Raw genomic sequence first — 17488 nt, forward strand, 5'->3', positions numbered from 1 at the left:
ACAACTTCCTTATCCATTTTTCGCTTTCTGTGATATTGAACTTGTACCGTAAATGAGGTTCTTGTAAACAGAGCCGTCCCAAACTTTGGGGTGGCTGTGTCTTTTTGATTTTAATTTCCCTAAGCTATAGGACCATAAGTGGAAGTGCCCTAGGCTCTGTTGTTTTGTTTTTAAGATGTTTCAGGAAACACCATACACTTCTTCAGAGTGGCTGTTGGGAATTTACATCCTGCCCAGCAGCATAACAAGGCTCCCAGTTCTCCATGGCCTGTCCTGTCTTTCTGGATTTTACACTTTTTTCAGATGGCCCTTTTGACCGGGGGGCAGTGAGACTTCATTATAGTGCATATTTCTTTGCAAGCTTGCCTAGTTGGCCAAAAAGGGCGTATGCGTTTTTTCCTGAATATATTCAGGAAAAAACGCATACGCCCTTTTTTGCCAAGTGCATTATTGTGGACGTTCTGCCTCTTTTCCTATGCTTTACATGCAATTCCAGTCTACCTCCTGAAATCAGTTTCCTGCAATTCTGCCCCGCTTTCAAGTCCTCTTGGCAGCCTTACTTCAATATATTTTTGGACGATAGCTGTGATTTATAACTCTGCAGGTTTGTGAATGACAGTGCCCCTGAGCTCCTTTCTTCAACTCGCTTTCTTGTGAGCTGGCCGCAACACCGCAGGATTGCTTCAGGCCCTAGTGTGGTTCCAGCACGGCACGCTGAGCCTTTGTTTAATTCCTCTTCTTGGTGGGAAATGAGAGTTAAATTTGCCCGTCCACACACCTCCAGCTAGTCTCTCATTGGTTCTCCCTATTCCTGTTCATCTTCCGCAGAAATTGCAAACTGGGCCAAACAGAAGGTTAAATGCACTGACTCTCCAACTGGAGAGAGTGTAAGTAAAGCGTCTGGAATGTTGCACCCGAGTACCAGGGTATGAAAACTGAGACACATTTGAACACGTTTCCCGATCACACGGTGGATCATACTCTGGGTTCCACATGCATGTTTTAGCTGAAGGAAGAATCCCTTAAACTTGGAGAGTTGAGACCCATGGAATGGGTACCATGCAATATGACTTCAAAGGGTCTGCATTTGCTCACCGAACCTCACCAATCCTATCACTGCTGCGTTTATGCCGCTGTACACATGCTTGATTCTCTTTCGGAGACATATAAATCCATAGGTATTAAGAGTCTTACTAGTCAGGTATATTCTTAGGCGTTTAATATGGGGTGTTGTGTCCACTTCGTTGAGCAAGGAGTAGCTCTTGGCTTATGGAACGCTATCTGTGCTAATTTCAATCTCTGGTTTTATGCAGCACCCCAACTCACCTTTCCCCTTAAGCAAGAATAAGTTGGTTTTCTACATTTGAGACCCTGTTCTGTTTTGTAATTCAGTTCCTGTGTAGCCAAGTTTACATTCTGTGTAGTAGTGATATGTTATGATGTTTCTATTTCTGTGTGACTTATTTCACTTAGAATCGTCGTACTGAATCCACTCATTATGCTGTGAGGGGCCTGATGACATAGATTTCATTGCTGAGTGATATTGCATTGTACGTAAGTACCACAACGTCTTTATCCATTTTTCGCTTTCTGCGATATTGAACTTGTACCGTAAACGAGGTGCTTGTAAACAGAGCCGTCCCAAACTTTGGGGTGGCTCTGTCTTTTCGATTTTAATTTCCCTAAGCTATAGGACCATAAGTGGAAGTGCCCTAGGCTCTGTTGTTTTGTGTTTTAGATGTTTCAGGAAACACCATACACTTCCCCAGAGTGGCTGTTGGCAATTAACATCCCGCCCATCAGCATAACAATGCTCCCAGTTCTCCATGGCCTGTCCTGCCTTTCTGGATTTTACACTTTTTTCAGATGGCCCTTTTGACCGTGGGGCAGTGAGACTTCATTGTAGTGCAGATTTCCTTTGCAAGCTTGCTTGGTTGGCCAAAAAGGGTGTATGTGTTTCTTCCTGAATATATTCAGGAAAAAATGCATACGCCCTTTTTGGCCAAGTGCATCATTGTGGACGTTCTGCCTCTTTTCCTATGCTTTACATGCAATTCCAGTCTACCTCCTGAAATCGGTTTCCTGCAATTCTGCCCCGCTTCCAAGTCCTCTTGGCAGCCTTACTTCAATATATTTTTGGACGATAGCTGTCATTTATAACTCTGCAGGTTTGTGAATTACAGTGCCCCTGAGCTCCTTCCTTAAACTCGCTTTCTTGTGAGCTGGCCGCAACACCGCAGGATTGCTTCAGGCCCTAGGGTGGTTCCGGCATGGCACGCTGAGCCTTTGGTTAATTCCTCTTCCTGGTGGGAAATGAGAGATAAATTTGCCCGTCCAGACACCTCCAGCTAGTCTCTCATGGGTTCTCCCTATTCCTGTTCATCTTCAACAGAAATTGCAAACTGGGCCAAACAGGAGGTTAAAGGCACTGACTCTCCAAGTGGGGAGAGTGTTAGTAAAGCGTCTGGAATGTTGCACCCGAGTACCAGGGGACGAAAACTGAGACACATTTGAACACGTTTCCCGATCACACGGTGGATCATACTCTGGGTTCCACATGCATGTTTTAGCTGAAGGAAGAATCCCTTTAACCTGGAGAGTTGAGACCCATGGAATGGGTACCATGCAATATGACTTCAAAGGGTCCGCATTTGCTCACCGAACCTCACCAATGCTATCACTGCTGTACTTATGCCGCTGTACACACGCTTGATTCTCTTTCGGAGACATATTAATCCATAGGTTTTAAGAGTCTTACTAGTCAGGTATATTCTTAGGCGTTTAATATGGGGTGTTGTGTCCACTTCGTTGAGCAAGGAGTAGCTCTTGTCTGTTACATATTTGGCTTATGGAACGGTATCTGTGCTAATTTCAATCTCTGGTTTTATGCAGCACCCCAACTCACCATTCCCCTTAAGCAAGCATAAGTTGGTTTTCTACATTTGAGACCCTGTTCTGTTTTGTAATTCAGTTCCTGTGTAGCCACGTTTACATTCCGTGTAGTAGTGATATCTTATGATGTTTCTTTTTCTGTGTGACTTATTTCACTTAGCATCATCGTACCTGAAACCACTCATTATGCTGCTACGGGCCTAATGACATAGATTTCATTGCTGAGTGATATTGCATTGTACGTAAGTACCACAACTTCTTTATCCATTTTTCGCTTTCTGCGATATTGAACTTGTACCGCAAACGAGGTTCTTGTAAACAGAGCCGTCCCAAACATTGGGGTGGCTGTGTCTTTTTGATTTTAATTTCCCTAACCTATAGGACCATAAGTGGAAGTGCCCTAGGCTATGTTGCTTTGTTTTTTAGATGTTTCAGGAAACACCATACACTTCTCCAGAGTGGCTGTTGGCAGTTTACATCCCGCCCATCAGCATAACAAGGCTCCCAGTTCTCCATAGCCTGTCCTGCCTTTCTGGATGTTACACTTTTTTCAGTTGGCCCTTTTGACAGGGGGGAAGTGAGACTTCATTGTAGTGCAGATTTCCTTTGCAAGCTTGCTTGGTTGGCCAAAAAGGGCGTATGCGTTTTTTCCTGAATATATTCAGGAAAAAACGCATACGCCCTTTTTGACCAAGTGCATCATTGTGGACGTTCTGCCTCTTTTTCTATGCTTTACATGCAATTCCAGTCTCCGTCCTGAAATCGGGTTCCTGCAATTCTGCCCTGCTTTCAAGTCCTCTTGGCAGACTTACTTCAATATATTTTTGGACCATAGCTGACATTTATAACTCTGCAAGTTTGTGAATTACAGTGCCCCTGAGCTCCTTTCTTCAACTCGCTTTCTTGTGAGCTGGCCGCAACACTGCAGGATTGCTTCAGGCCCTATTGTGGTTCGGGCATGGCACGCTGAGCCTTTGGTTAATTCCTCTTCCTGGTGGGAAATGAGAGTTAAATTTGCCCGTCCAGACACCTCCAGCTAGTCTCTCATTGGTTCTTCCTATTGCTGTTCATCTTCTGCAGAAATTGCATACTGCGCCAAACAGCAGGATAAAGGCACTGACTCTCCAAGTGGGGAGAGTGTTAGTAAAGCGTCTGGAATGTTGCACTCGAGTACAGGGGACGAAAACTGAGACACATTTGAACACGTTTCCCGATCACACGATGGATCATACTCTGGGTTCCACATGCATGTTTTAGCTGAAGGAACAATCCCTTAAACCTGAAGAGTTGAGACCCATGGAATGGGTACCATGCAATATGCCTTCAAAGGGTATTCATTTGCTCACCAAACCTCACCAATCCTATCACTGCTGCGTTTATGCTGCTGTACACACGCTTGATTCTCTTTCGGAGACATATAAATCCATAGGTTTTAAGATTCTTACTAGTCAGGTGTATCCTTAGGCGTTTTATATGGGGTGTTGAGTCCACTTCATTGAGCAAGTAGTAGCTCTTGTCTATTACATATTTGGCTTATGGAACGGTATCTGTGCTAATTTCAATCTCTGGTTTTATGCAGCACCCCAACTCACCTTTCCCCTTAAGCAAGCATAAGTTGGTTTTCTACATTTGAGACCCTGTTCTGTTTTGTAATTCAGTTCCTGTGTAGCCAAGTTTACATTCCGTGTATTAGTGATATCTTATGATGTTTCTTTTTCTGTGTGACTTATTTCACTTAGAATCATCGTACCTGAATCCACTCATTATGCTGCTACAGGCCTGATGACATAGATTTCATTGCTGAGTGATATTGCATTGTACGTAAGTATCACAACTTCTTTATCCATTTTTCGCTTTCTGCGATATTGAACTTGTACCGTAAACAGGGTTCTTGTAAACAGAGCCGTCCCAAACGTTGGGGTAGCTGTGTCTTTTTTATTTTAATTTCCCTAAGCTATAGGACCATAAGTGGAAGTGCCCTAGGCTCTGTTGCTTTGTTTTTTAGATGTTTCAGGAAACACCATACACTTCTCCAGAGTGGCTGTTGGCAATTTACATACCGCCCATCAGCATAACAAGGCTCCCAGTTCTGCATGGCCTGTCCTGCCTTTCTGGATTTTACACTTTTTTCAGATGGCCGTTTTGACCGGGGGGCAGTGAGACTTCATTGTAGTGCAGATTTCCTTTGCAAGCTTGCTTGGTTGGCCAAAAAGGGCGTATGCGTTCAGGAAAAAACGCATACGCCCTTTTTGACCAAGTGCATCATTGTGGACGTTCTGCCTCTTTCCCTACGCTTTACATGCAATTCCAGTCTACCTCCTGAAATCGGTTTCCTGCAATTCTGCCCCGCTTTCAAGTCCTCTTGGCAGCCTTACTTCAATATATTTTTGGATGATAGCTGTCAATTATAACTCTGCAGGTTTGTGAATTACAGTGCCCCTGAGCTCCTTTCTTCAACTCGCTTTCTTGTGAGCTGGCCGCAACACTGCAGGATTGCTTCAGGCCCTAGTGTGCTTCCGGTATGGCACACTGAGCCTTTGGTTAATTCCTCTTCCTGGTGGGAAATGAGAGTTAAATTTGCCCGTCCAGACACCTCCAGCTAGTCTCTCATTGGTTCTCCCTATTCCTGTTCATTTTCCGCAGAAATTGCAAACTGGGCCAAACAGGAGGTTAAAGGAACTGACTCTCCAAGTGGGGAGAGTGTTAGTAAAGCGTCTGGAATGTTGCACCCGAGTACCAGGGGACGAAAACTGAGACACATTTTAACACGTTTCCCGATCACACGGTGGATCATACTCTGGGTTCAACATGCATGTTTTAGCTGAAGGAAGAATCCCTTAAACCTGGAGAATTGAGACCCATGGAATGGGTACCATGCAATATGACTTCAAAGGGTATGCATTTGCTCACTGAACCTCACCAATTCTATCACTGTTGCGTTTATGCCGCAGTACACATGCTTGATTCTCTTTTGGAGACATATAAATCCATAGGTTTTAAGATTCTTACTAGTGAGGTATATTCTTAGGCGTTTAATATGGGGTGTTGAGTCCACTTCATTGAGCATGTAGTAGCTCTTGTCTATTACATATTTGGCTTATGGAATGGTATCTGTGCTAATTTCAATCTCTGGTTTTATGCAGTACCCCAACTCACCTTTCCCCTTAAGCAAGCATAAGTTGGTTTTCTACATTTAAGACCCTTTTCTGTTTTGTAATTCAGTTCCTGTGTAGCCAAGTTACATTCCGTGTAGTAGTGATATCTTATGATGTTTCTTTTTCTGTGTGACTTATTTCACTTAGAATCATCGTACCTGAATCCACTCATTATGCTGCTACAGGCCTGATGACATTGATTTCATTGCTGAGTGATATTGCATTGTACGTAAGTACCACAACTTCTTTATCCATTTTTCACTTTCTGTGATATTGAACTTGTACCGTAAACGAAGTTCTTGTAAACAGAGCTGTCCCAAACTTTGGGGTGGCTGTGTCTTTTTGATTTTAATTTCCCCAAGCTATAGGACCATAAGTGGAAGTGCCCTAGGCTCTGTTGCTTTGTTTTTTAGATGTTTCAGGAAACACCATACACTTCTCCAGAGTGGCTGTTGGCAATTTACATCCCGCCCATCAGCATAACAAGGCTCCCAGTTCTGCATGGCCTGTCCTGCCTTTCTGGATTTTACACTTTTTTCAGATGGCCCTTTTGACCGGGGGGCAGTGAGACTTCATTGTAGTGCAGATTTCCTTTGCAAGCTTGCTTGGTTGGCCAAAAAGGGCGTATGCGTTTTTTCCTGAATATATTCAGGAAAAAACGCATACGCCCTTTTTGGCCAAGTGCATCATTGTGGACGTTCTGCCTCTTTTCCTACGCTTTACATGCAATTCCAGTCTACCTCCTGAAATTGGTTTCCTGCAATTCTGCCCCGCTTTCAAGTCCTCTTGGCAGACTTACTTCAATATATTTTTGGATGATAGGTGTCAATTATAACTCTGCAGGTTTGTGAATTACAGTGCCCCTGAGCTCCTTTCTTCAACTCGCTTTCTTGTGAGCTGACCGCAACACTGCAGGATTGCTTCAGGCCCTAGTGTGCTTCCGGTATGGCACGCTGAGCCTTTGGTTAATTCCTCTTCCTGGTGGGAAATGAGAGTTAAATTTGCCCGTCCAGACACCTCCAGCTAGTCTCTCATTGGTTCTCCTTATTCCTGTTCATTTTCCGCAGAAATTGCAAACTGGGCCAAACAGGAGGTTAAAGGCACTGACTCTCCAAGTGAGGAGAATGTTAGTAAAGTGTCTGGAATGTTGCACCCGAGTACCAGGGGACGAAAACTGAGACACATTTGAACACGTTTCCGATCACACGGTGGATCATACTCTGGGTTCCACATGCATGTTTTAGCTGAAGGAAGAATCCCTTAAACCTGGAGAATTGAGACCCATGGAATGGGTACCATGGAATATGACTTCAAAGGGTCTGCATTTGCTCACCGAACCTCACCAATCCTATCACTGCTGCGTTTATGCCGCTGTACACACGCTTGATTCTCTTTCGGAGACATATAAATCCATAGGTTTTAAGATGCTTACTAGTCAGGTATATTCTTAGGCGTTTAATATGGGGTTTTGAGTCCACTTCGTTGAGCAAGGAGTAGCTCTTGTCTATTACATATTTGGCTTATGGAACAGTATCTGTGCTAATTTCAATCTCTGGTTTTATGCAGCACCCCAATTCACCTTTCCCCTTAAGCCAGCATAAGTCGGTTTTCTACATTTGAGACCTTGTTCTGTTTTGTAATTCAGTTCCTGTGTAGCCAAGTTTACATTCCGTGTAGTGGTGTTATCTTATGATGTTTCTTTTTCTCTGTGACTTATTTCACTTAGAATCATCGTACCTGAATCCACTCATTATGCTGCTACGGGCCTGATGACATAGATTTCATTGCTGAGTGATACTGCATTGTACGTAAGTACCACAACTTGTTTATCCATTTTTCGCTTTCTGTGATATTGACCTTGTACCGTAAACGAGGTTCTTGTAAACAGAGCCATCCCAAACATTGGGGTGGCTGTGTCTTTTGGATTTTAATTTCCCTAAGCTAAAGGACCATAAGTGGAAGTGCCCTAGGCTCTGTTTTTTAGATGTTTCAGGAAACACCATACACTTCTCCAGAGTGGCTGTTGGCAATATACATCCCGCCCATCAGCATAACAATGCTCCCAGTTCTGCATGGCCTGTCCTAACTTTCTGGATTTTACACTTTTTTCAGATGGCCCTTTTGACCGAGGGGCAGTGAGACTTCATTGTAGTGCAGATTTCCTTTGCAAGCTTGCTTGGTTGGCCAAGAAGAGCATATGCGTTTTTTCCTGAATATATTCAGGAAAAAACGCATACGCCCTTTTTGGCCAAGTGAATCATTGTGGATGTTCTGCCTCTTTTCCTATGCTTTACATGCAATTCCAGTCTACCTCCTGACATCGGTTTCCTGCAATTCTGCCGCGCATTCAAGTCCTCTTGGCAGCCTTACTTCAATATATTTTTGGACGATAGCTGTCACTTATAACTCTGCAGGTTTGTGAATTACAGTGCCCCTGAGCTCCTTTCTTCAACTCGCTTTCTTGTGAGCTGGCCACAACACCGCAGGATTGCTTCAGGCACTAGTGTGGTTCTGGCATGGCATGCTGAGCCTTCGGTTAATTCCTCTTCCTGGTGGGAAATGAGAGTTAAATTTGCCCGTCCAGACACCTCCAGCTAGTCTCTCATTGGTTCTCCCTATTCCTGTTTATTTTCCGCAGAAATTGCAAACCGGGTCAAACAGGAGGTTAAAGGCACTGACTCTCCAAGTGGGGAGAGTGTTAGTAAGGCGTCTGGAATGTTGCACCCAAGTACCAGGGGACGAAAACTGAGACACATTTGAACACGTTTCCCGATCAAACGGTGGATCATACTCTGGGTTCCACATGCATGTTTTAGCTGAAGGAAGAATCCCTTAAACCTGGAGAGTTGAGACCCATGGAATGGGTACCATGCAATATGACATCAAAGGGTCTGCATTTGCTCACCGAACCTCACCAATCCTATCACTGCTGCGTTTATGCCACTGTACACACTCCTGATTCTCTTTGGGAGACATATAAATCCATAGGTTTTAAGATACTTACTAGTGAGGTATATTCTTAGGCGTTTAATATGGGGTGTTGAGTCCACTTCATTGAGCAAGTAGTAGCTCTTGTCTATTACATATTTGGCTTATGGAACGGTATCTGTGCTAATTTCAATCTCTGGTTTTATGCAGCACCCCAACTCACCTTTCCCCTTAAGCAAGCATAAGTTGGTTTTCTACATTTGAGAACTTGTTCTGTTTTGTAATTCACTTCCTGTGTAGCCAAGTTACATTCCGTGTAGTAGTGATATCTTATGATGTTTCTTTTTCTCTGTGACTTATTTCACTTAGAATCATCGTACCTGAATCCACTCATTATGCTGCTACAGGCCTGATGACATAGATTTCATTGCTGAGTGATATTGCATTGTACGTAAGTACCACAACTTCTTTATCCATTTTTCGCTTTCTGTGATATTGAACTTGTACCGTAAACGAGGTTCTTGTAAACAGAGCTGTCCCAAACATTGGGGTGGCTGTGTCTTTTTGATTTTAATTTCCCTAAGCTATAGGACCATAAGTGGAAGTGCCCTAGGCTCTGTTGCTTTGTTTTTTAGATGTTTCAGGAAACACCATACACTTCTCCAGAGTGGCTGTTGGCAATTTACATCCCGCCCATCAGCATAACAAGGCTCCCAGTTCTGCATGGCCTGTCCTGCCTTTCTGGATTTTACACTTTTTTCAGATGGCCCTTTTGACTGGGGGGCAGTGAGACTTCATTGTAGTGCAGATTTCCTTTGCAAGCTTGCTTGGTTGGCCAAAAAGGGCGTATGCGTTTTTTCCTGAATATATTCAGGAAAAAACGCATACGCCCTTTTTGGCCAAGTGCATCATTGTGGACGTTCTGCCTCTTTTCCTACGCTTTACATGCAATTCCAGTCTACCTCCTGAAATCGGTTTCCTGCAATTCTGCCCCGCTTTCAAGTCCTCTTGGCAGCCTTACTTCAATATATTTTTGGATGATAGCTGTCAATTATAACTCTGCAGGTTTGTGAATTACAGTGCCCCTGAGCTCCTTTCTTCAACTCGCTTTCTTGTGAGCTGGCCGCAACACTGCAGGATTGCTTCTGGCCCTAGTGTGCTTCCGGTATGGCATGCTGAGCCTTTGGTTAATTCCTCTTCCTGGTGGGAAATGAGAGTTAAATTTGCCCGTCCAGACACCTCCAGCTAGTCTCTCATTGGTTCTCCCTATTCCTGTTCATTTTCCGCAGAAATTGCAAACTGGGCCAAACAGGAGGTTAAAGGCACTGACTCTCCAAGTGGGGAGAGTGTTAGTAAATCGTCTGGAATGTTGCACCCGAGTACCAGGGGACGAAAACTGAGACAGATTTGAACACGTTTCCGATCACACGGTGGATCATACTCTGGGTTCCACATGCATGTTTTAGCTGAAGGAAGAATCCCTTAAACCTGGAGAATTGAGACCCATGGAATGGGTACCATGGAATATGACTTCAAAGGGTCTGCATTTGCTCACCGAACCTCACCAATCCTATCACTGCTGCGTTTATGCCACTGTACACATGCTTTACTCTCTTTCGGAGACATATAAATCCATAGGTTTTAAGATTCTTACTAGTCAGGTATATTCTTAGGCGTTTAATATGGGGTGTTGAGTCCACTTCTTGAGCAAGGACTAGCTCTTGTCTATTACATATATGGCTTATGGAACAGTATCTGTGCTAATTTCAGTCTCTGGTTTTATGCAGCACCCCAATTCACCTTTCCCCTTAAGCAAGCATAAGTTGGTTTTCTACATTTGAGACCTTGTTCTGTTTTGTAATTCAGTTCCTGTGTAGCCAAGTTTACATTCCGTGTAGTGGTGTTATCTTATGATGTTTCTTTTTCTCTGTGACTTATTTCACTTAGAATCATTGTACCTGAATCCACTCATTATGCTGCTAGGGGCCTGATGACATAGATTTCATTGCTGAGTGATATTGCATTGTACGTAAGTACCACAACTTCTTTATCCATTTTTCGCTTTCTGTGATATTGAACTTGTACCGTAAACGAGGTTCTTGTAAACAGAGCCGTCCCAAACTTTGGGGTGGCTGTGTCTTTTTGATTTTAATTTCCCTAAGCTAAAGGACTATAAGTGGAAGTGCCCTAGGCTGTGTTGCTTTGTTTTTTAGATGTTTCAGGAAACACCATACACTTCTCCAGAGTGGCTGTTGGCAATTTACATCCCGCTCATCAGCATGACAAGGCTCCCAGTTCTCCATGGCCTGTCCTGCCTTTCTGGATTTTACACTTTTTTCAGATGGCCCTTGTGACCGGGGGGCAGTGAGACTTCATTGTAGTGCAGATTTCCTTTGCAAGCTTGCTTGGTTGGCTAAAAAGGGCGTATGCGTTTTTTCCTGAATATATTCAGGAAAAAACACATACGCCCTTTTTGGCCAAGTGCATCATTGTGGACGTTCTGCCTCTTTTCCTACGCTTTACATGCAATTCCAGTCTACCTCCTGACATCGGTTTCCTGCAATTCTGCCCCGGTTTCAAGTCCTCTTGGCAGCCTTACTTCAATATATTTTTGGACGATAGCTGTCACTTATAACTCTGCAGGTTTGTGAATTATAGTGCCCCTGAGCTCCTTTCTTCAACTCGCTTTCTTGTGAGCTGGCCACAACACCGCAGGATTGCTTCAGGCACTAGTGTGGTTCTGGCATGGCATGCTGAGCCTTTGGTTAATTCCTCTTCCTGGTGGGAAATGAGAGTTAAATTTGCCCGTCCAGACACCTCCAGCTAGTCTCTCATTGGTTCTCCCTATTCCTGTTCATTTTCCGTAGAAATTGCAAACTGGGCTAAACAGGAGGTTAAAGGCACTGACTCTCCAAGTGGGGAGAGTGTTAGTAAAGCGTCTGGAATGTTGCACCCGAGTACCAGGGGACGAAAACTGAGACACATTTGAACACGTTTCCGATCACACGGTGGATCATACTGTGGGTTCCACATGCATGTTTTAGCTGAAGGAAGAATCCCTTAAACCTGGAGAATTGAGACCCATGGAATGGGTACCATGCAATATGACTTCAAAGGGTCTGCATTTGCTCACCGAACCTCACCAATCCTATCACTGCTGCGTTTATGCCGCTGTACACATGCTTGATTCTCTTTCGGAGACATATAAATCCATAGGTTTTAAGATACTTACTAGTGAGGTATATACTTAGGCGTTTAATATGGGGTGTTGAGTCCACTTCGTTGAGCAAGGACTAGCTCTTGTCTATTACATATATGGCTTATGGAACAGTATCTGTGCTAATTTCAGTCTCTGGTTTTATGCAGCACCCCAATTCACCTTTCCCCTTAAGCAAGCATAAGTTGGTTTTCTACATTTGAGACCTTGTTCTGTTTTGTAATTCAGTTCCTGTGTAGCCAAGTTTACATTCCGTGTAGTGGTGTTATCTTATGATGTTTCTTTTTCTCTGTGACTTATTTCACTTAGAATCATCGTACCTGAATCCACTCATTATGCTGCTACGGGCCTGATGACATAGATTTCGTTGCTGAGTGATATTGCATTGTACGTAAGTACCACAAATTCTTTATCCATTTTTCGCTTTCTGTGATATTGAACTTGTACCGTAAACGAGGTTCTTGTAAACAGAGCTGTCCCAAACTTTGGGGTGGCTGTGTCTTTTTGATTTTAATTTCCCCAAGCTATAGGACCATAAGTGGAAGTGCCCTAGGCTCTGTTGCTTTGTTTTTTAGATGTTTCAGGAAACACCATACACTTCTCCAGAGTGGCTGTTGGCAATTTACATCCCACCCATCAGCATAACAAGGCTCCCAGTTCTGCATGGCCTGTCCTGCCTTTCTGGATTTTACACTTTTTTCAGATGGCCCTTTTGACCGGGGGGCAGTGAGACTTCATTGTAGTGCAGATTTCCTTTGCAAGCTGGCTTGGTTGGCCAAAAAGCTCGTATGCGTTTTTTCATGAATATATTCAGGAAAAAACGCATACGCCCTTTTTGGCCAAGCGTATCATTGTGGACGTTCTGCCTCTTTTCCTATGCTTTACATGCAATTCCAGTCTACCTCCTGAAGTCGGTTTCCTGCAATTCTGCCCCGATTTCAAGTCCTCTTGGCAGCCTTACTTCAATATATTTCTGGACGATAGCTGTCATTTATAACTCTGCAGGTTTGTGAATTACAGTGTCTCTGAGCTCCTTTCTTCAACTCGCTTTCTTGTGAGCTGGCCACAACACTGCAGGATTGCTTCAGGTCCTAGTGTGGTACCAGCACGGCACGCTGAGCCTTTGGTTAATTCCTCTTCCTGGTGGGAAATGAGAGTTAAATTTGCCCGTCCAGACTCCTCCAGCTAGTCTCTCATGGGTTCTCCCTATTCCTGTTCATTTTCCGCAGAAATTGCAAACTGGGCCAAACAGGAATTTAAAGGCACTGACTCTCCAAGTGGGGAGAGTGTTAGTAAATCGTCTGGAATGTTGCACCCGAGTGCCAGGGGACGAAAACTGAGACACATTTGAACACGTTTCCGATCACACGGTGGATCATACTCTGGGTTCCACATGCATGTTTTAGCTGAAGGAAGAATCCCTTAAACCTGGAGATTTGAGACCCATGGAATGGGTACCATGGAATATGACTTCAAAGGGTCTGCATTTGCTCACCAAACCTCACCAATCCTATCACTGTTGCATTTATGCCGCTGTACACACGCTTGATTCTCTTTCGGAGACATATAAATCCATAGGTCTTAAGATTCTTACTAGTCAGGTATATTCTTAGGCGTTTAATATGGGGTGTTGAGTCCACTTCGTTGAGCAAGGAGTAGCTCTTGTCTATTACATATTTGGCTTATGGAACGGTATCTGTGCTAATTTCAATCTCTGGTTTTATGCAGCACCCCAACTCACCTTTCCCCTTAAGCAAGCATAAGTTGGTTTTCTACATTTGAGACCCTGTTCTGTTTTGTAATTCAGTTCCTGTGTAGCCAAGTTTACATTCCGTGTAGTAGTGATATCTTATGATATTTCTTTTTCTGTGTGACTTATTTCACTTAGAATCATCATAGCTGAATCCACTAATTATGTTGCTATGGGCCTGATGACATAGATTTCATTGCTGAGTGATATTGCATTGTACGTAAGTATCACAACTTCTTTATCCATTTTTCGCTTTCTGCGATATTGAACTTGTACCGTAAACGAGGTTCTTGTAAACAGAGCCGTCCCAAATATTAGGGTGGCTGTGTCTTTTTGATTTTAATTTCTCTAAGCTATAGGACCATAAGTGGAAGTGCCCTAGGCTCTGTTGCTTTGTTTTTTAGATGTTTCAGGAAACACCATACACTTCTCCAGAGTGGCTGTTGGCAATTTACATCCCGCCCATCAACATAACAAGGCTCCCAGTTCTCCATGGCCTGTCCTGCCTTTCTGGATTTTACACTTTTTTCAGATGGCCCTTTTGACCAGTTGGAAGTGAGACTTCATTGTAGTGCAGATTTCCTTTGCAAGCTTGCTTGGTTGGCCAAAAAGTGCGTATGCGTTTTTTCCTGAATATATTCCGGAAAAAAACGCATACGCCCTTTTTGGCCAAGTGCATCATTGTGGACGTTCTGCCTCATTTCCTATGCTTTAAATGCAATTCCAGTTTACCTCCTGAAATCGGTTTCCTGCAATTCCGCCCCGCTTTCAAGTCCTCTTGGCAGCCTTACTTCAATATATTTTTGGACGATAGCTGTCATTTATAACTCTGCAGGTTTTGAATGACAGTGCCCCTGAGCTTCTTTCTTCAACTCGCTTTCTTGTGAGCTGGCCTCAACACCGGAGGATTGCTTCAGGCCCTAGTGTGGTTCCGGCACGGCACGGTGAGCCTTTGGTTAATTCCTCTTCCTGGTGGGAAATGAGAGTTAAATATGCCCGTCCAGACACCTACCTCACTCTCAACCCCTTGGTGATGTGGGTCCTCTGGTTTGTGGCCACCTTTGCTGGGTTCCTCACCTTTCGATGATGTGGCCCCACTAGTTGAGGACACTCCTGCCTGGTTCTCATCCACGTGGTTATGTGGACCCCCTGGTGAGAGTCTGTTCCTGGCTGTGTTCCTCACCTTCTGTGAGGGAGCCCCTCTGCTGATAGGTCACTCCTGCATGGCTGGCACACATTGCCTTGGTGAAGTCAGCCATGTGGTGGCAGTTGGAACGTGCTGGGAATCTCCTCCCCCCGGTGATGAGTGCCCTCTTGCGTCAGGCCCTAACTGCTGGGCTCACCAACTTTTCTTAGTGAGCCCAATGATGCTTGGGCACGCCTCTTAGGATCCCATCTCCATGGGGATGTGGGCCTTCTGCTCTGAGGTCCGAACGGCTGGGTTGTTCACATTTTCATGATGTGGGCTCTCTGGTGTTAGTTCACAGAGGTCTGGATCCCATAGCCTCTGTGCTCTTCGCCGCCTGCTGAGATGTTCCAAGTGCTGGATTCCTCACTTTTTTAATTTTTTGGGCCCTCTGTTGTGAGGATCCTCCTGCCTGCCTCACTCCCAGCCCCTTCGTGATGTGTGTCGTCTGGTTTGAGGCCACATGTACTGGGTTCCTCACCTTTCGATGATGTGGGACCAATGGTCTTAGGAGACTCCTGCCTGGTTCACATCCCCTTGGTGATGTGGGCCCTCTGTTGAGAGTCTGATCCTGGCTGGGTTCCTCAACCATCTGTGAGGTGGGCCGTCTGCTGTGTGGTCACTCCTTCCTGGCTTGCTCACCTCGCCTTGTGGACATGAGCCCTCTGGTGGCACTTGGAGCCTGCTGGGAGCCTCCTCCCCTTGGTGATGAGGGCCCTCTGGCGTCAGGCCCTAACTGCTGAGCTCCCCACATTTTGTGATGTGTGCCCAGTGGTGCGAGGACACTCCAGCCAGGTTCACATCCCCATTGGGATGTGGGCCTTCTGCTCTGAGGTCCCAACGCCTGGGTTGCTCACAGTTTCATGATGTGGGCTCTCTGCTCTTAGTTCACTCCTGCCTGCATCACATAGCTTCTGTGCTCTCGGCCGCCTGCTGGGAGGTTCCAACTGCTGGATTCCTCACCTTTCTTATTCTTTGGGCCCTCTGTTTTTAGGCTACTCCTGCCTGCCTCACTCCCATTCCCTTTGTGATATGTGTCCTCTGATTTGAGGCCACATGTGCTGGGTTCTGCACCTTTCGATGATGTGGCCCCACTGGAGGGAAGACAGTCCTGACTGGTTCCCATCCCCTTGCTGATGTGGGCCCTCAGGTGAGAGTCTGATCCTGGCTGGGTTCCTCACCCTTCTGTGAGGTGGGCCCTCTGCTGTGAGGTCAATCATGCCTGTCTGGCACACGTCACCTTGGCGACGTGGGCCCTCTGGTGGCAGTTGGAGTGTGCTGGGATCCTCCTCCCCTCGGTGATGAGGGCCCTCTTGCCTTAGGCCATAACTGCTGGACTCCCCACATTTTCTGATGTGCGCCAAGTGAGTGAGGACACTCTTGCCATGTTCCCATCCCCATGGGGATATGGGCCTTCTGCTCTGAGGTCAAAACGGCTGGCTTGCTCACAGTACCATGATGTGGGACCTCTGCTGTGAGTTCACTCCGGCAAGGATCCCTTATCATCGGTGCTCTGAGCTGCCTGCTGGGAGGTTCCAACTGCTGCATTCCTCAACTTTTTTATTCTATGTGCCCTCTGTTGTGAGGCTCCTCCTGCCTGCCTCACTGCCAGCCCCTTGGTGATGACTGTCCTATGGCTTGAGGCCACATGTACTGCGTTCCTCACCTTTCGATGATGTGGCCCCACTTGTGTGAGGACACTCCTGCCTGGTTCCCATCCCCTTGGTGAGGTGGGCCCTCTGGCGAGAGTCTAATCCTGGCTGGGTTCCTCAATGTTCTGTGAGGTAGGCCCTCTGCTGTGAGGTCACTCCTGCCTGGCTGGCACACGTCACCTTGGAGACGTGAGCCCTCTGGTGGCAGTGGAGCGTGCAGGGTGCCTCCTCCTCTCGGTGATGACGGCCCTCTGGTGTCAGGCCCTAAATGGTGGGCTCCCCACATTTTCTGATGTGCGCCCAGTGGTGCGAGGACACTCCAGCCAGGTTCCCATTCCCATGGGGATGTGGGCCTTCTGCGCTGAGGTCCCAACGCCTGGGTTGCTCACAGTTTTATGATGTGGGCCCTCTGCTGTGAGTTCACTGCAGCCTGGATCCCATAGCCACGGTGTTCTGAGCCGCCTGCTGGAAGGTCTAAATGCTGGAATCCTCACGTTTTTTATATTATGTGCCCTGTGTTGTGAGGCTACTCCTGCCTGCCTCACTCCAAGGCCCTTGGTGATGTGGGTCCTCTGGTTTGAGGACACATGTGCTGGGTTCCTCACCTTAAGATGATGAGGCCCCACTGGTGTGAGGATAATCCTGACTGGTTCCCATCCCCTTTGTGATGTGGGCCCTCTGGTGAGAGTCTGATCCTGGCTGGGTTCC

At 45.7% G+C, this 17488-nt stretch overlaps 1 long non-coding RNA gene across 4 annotated transcripts in view; it reads left to right on the plus strand.

The window, feature by feature from the left end:
* LOC125963531 (uncharacterized) overlaps positions 1-17488 on the plus strand; it is a 1468791-nt gene that overhangs the window by 496223 nt on the left and 955080 nt on the right. For all 4 annotated transcript variants that reach the window (XR_007475587.1, XR_007475589.1, XR_007475586.1 and 1 more), the window contains exon 2: positions 7774-7859. This is a non-coding gene — a long non-coding RNA (uncharacterized LOC125963531). The remainder of the gene's footprint in view (positions 1-7773; positions 7860-17488) is intronic.

The sequence above is a fragment of the Orcinus orca genome, chromosome 2, assembly GCF_937001465.1.
Source record: "Orcinus orca chromosome 2, mOrcOrc1.1, whole genome shotgun sequence".
Lineage (NCBI taxonomy): Eukaryota > Metazoa > Chordata > Mammalia > Artiodactyla > Delphinidae > Orcinus > Orcinus orca.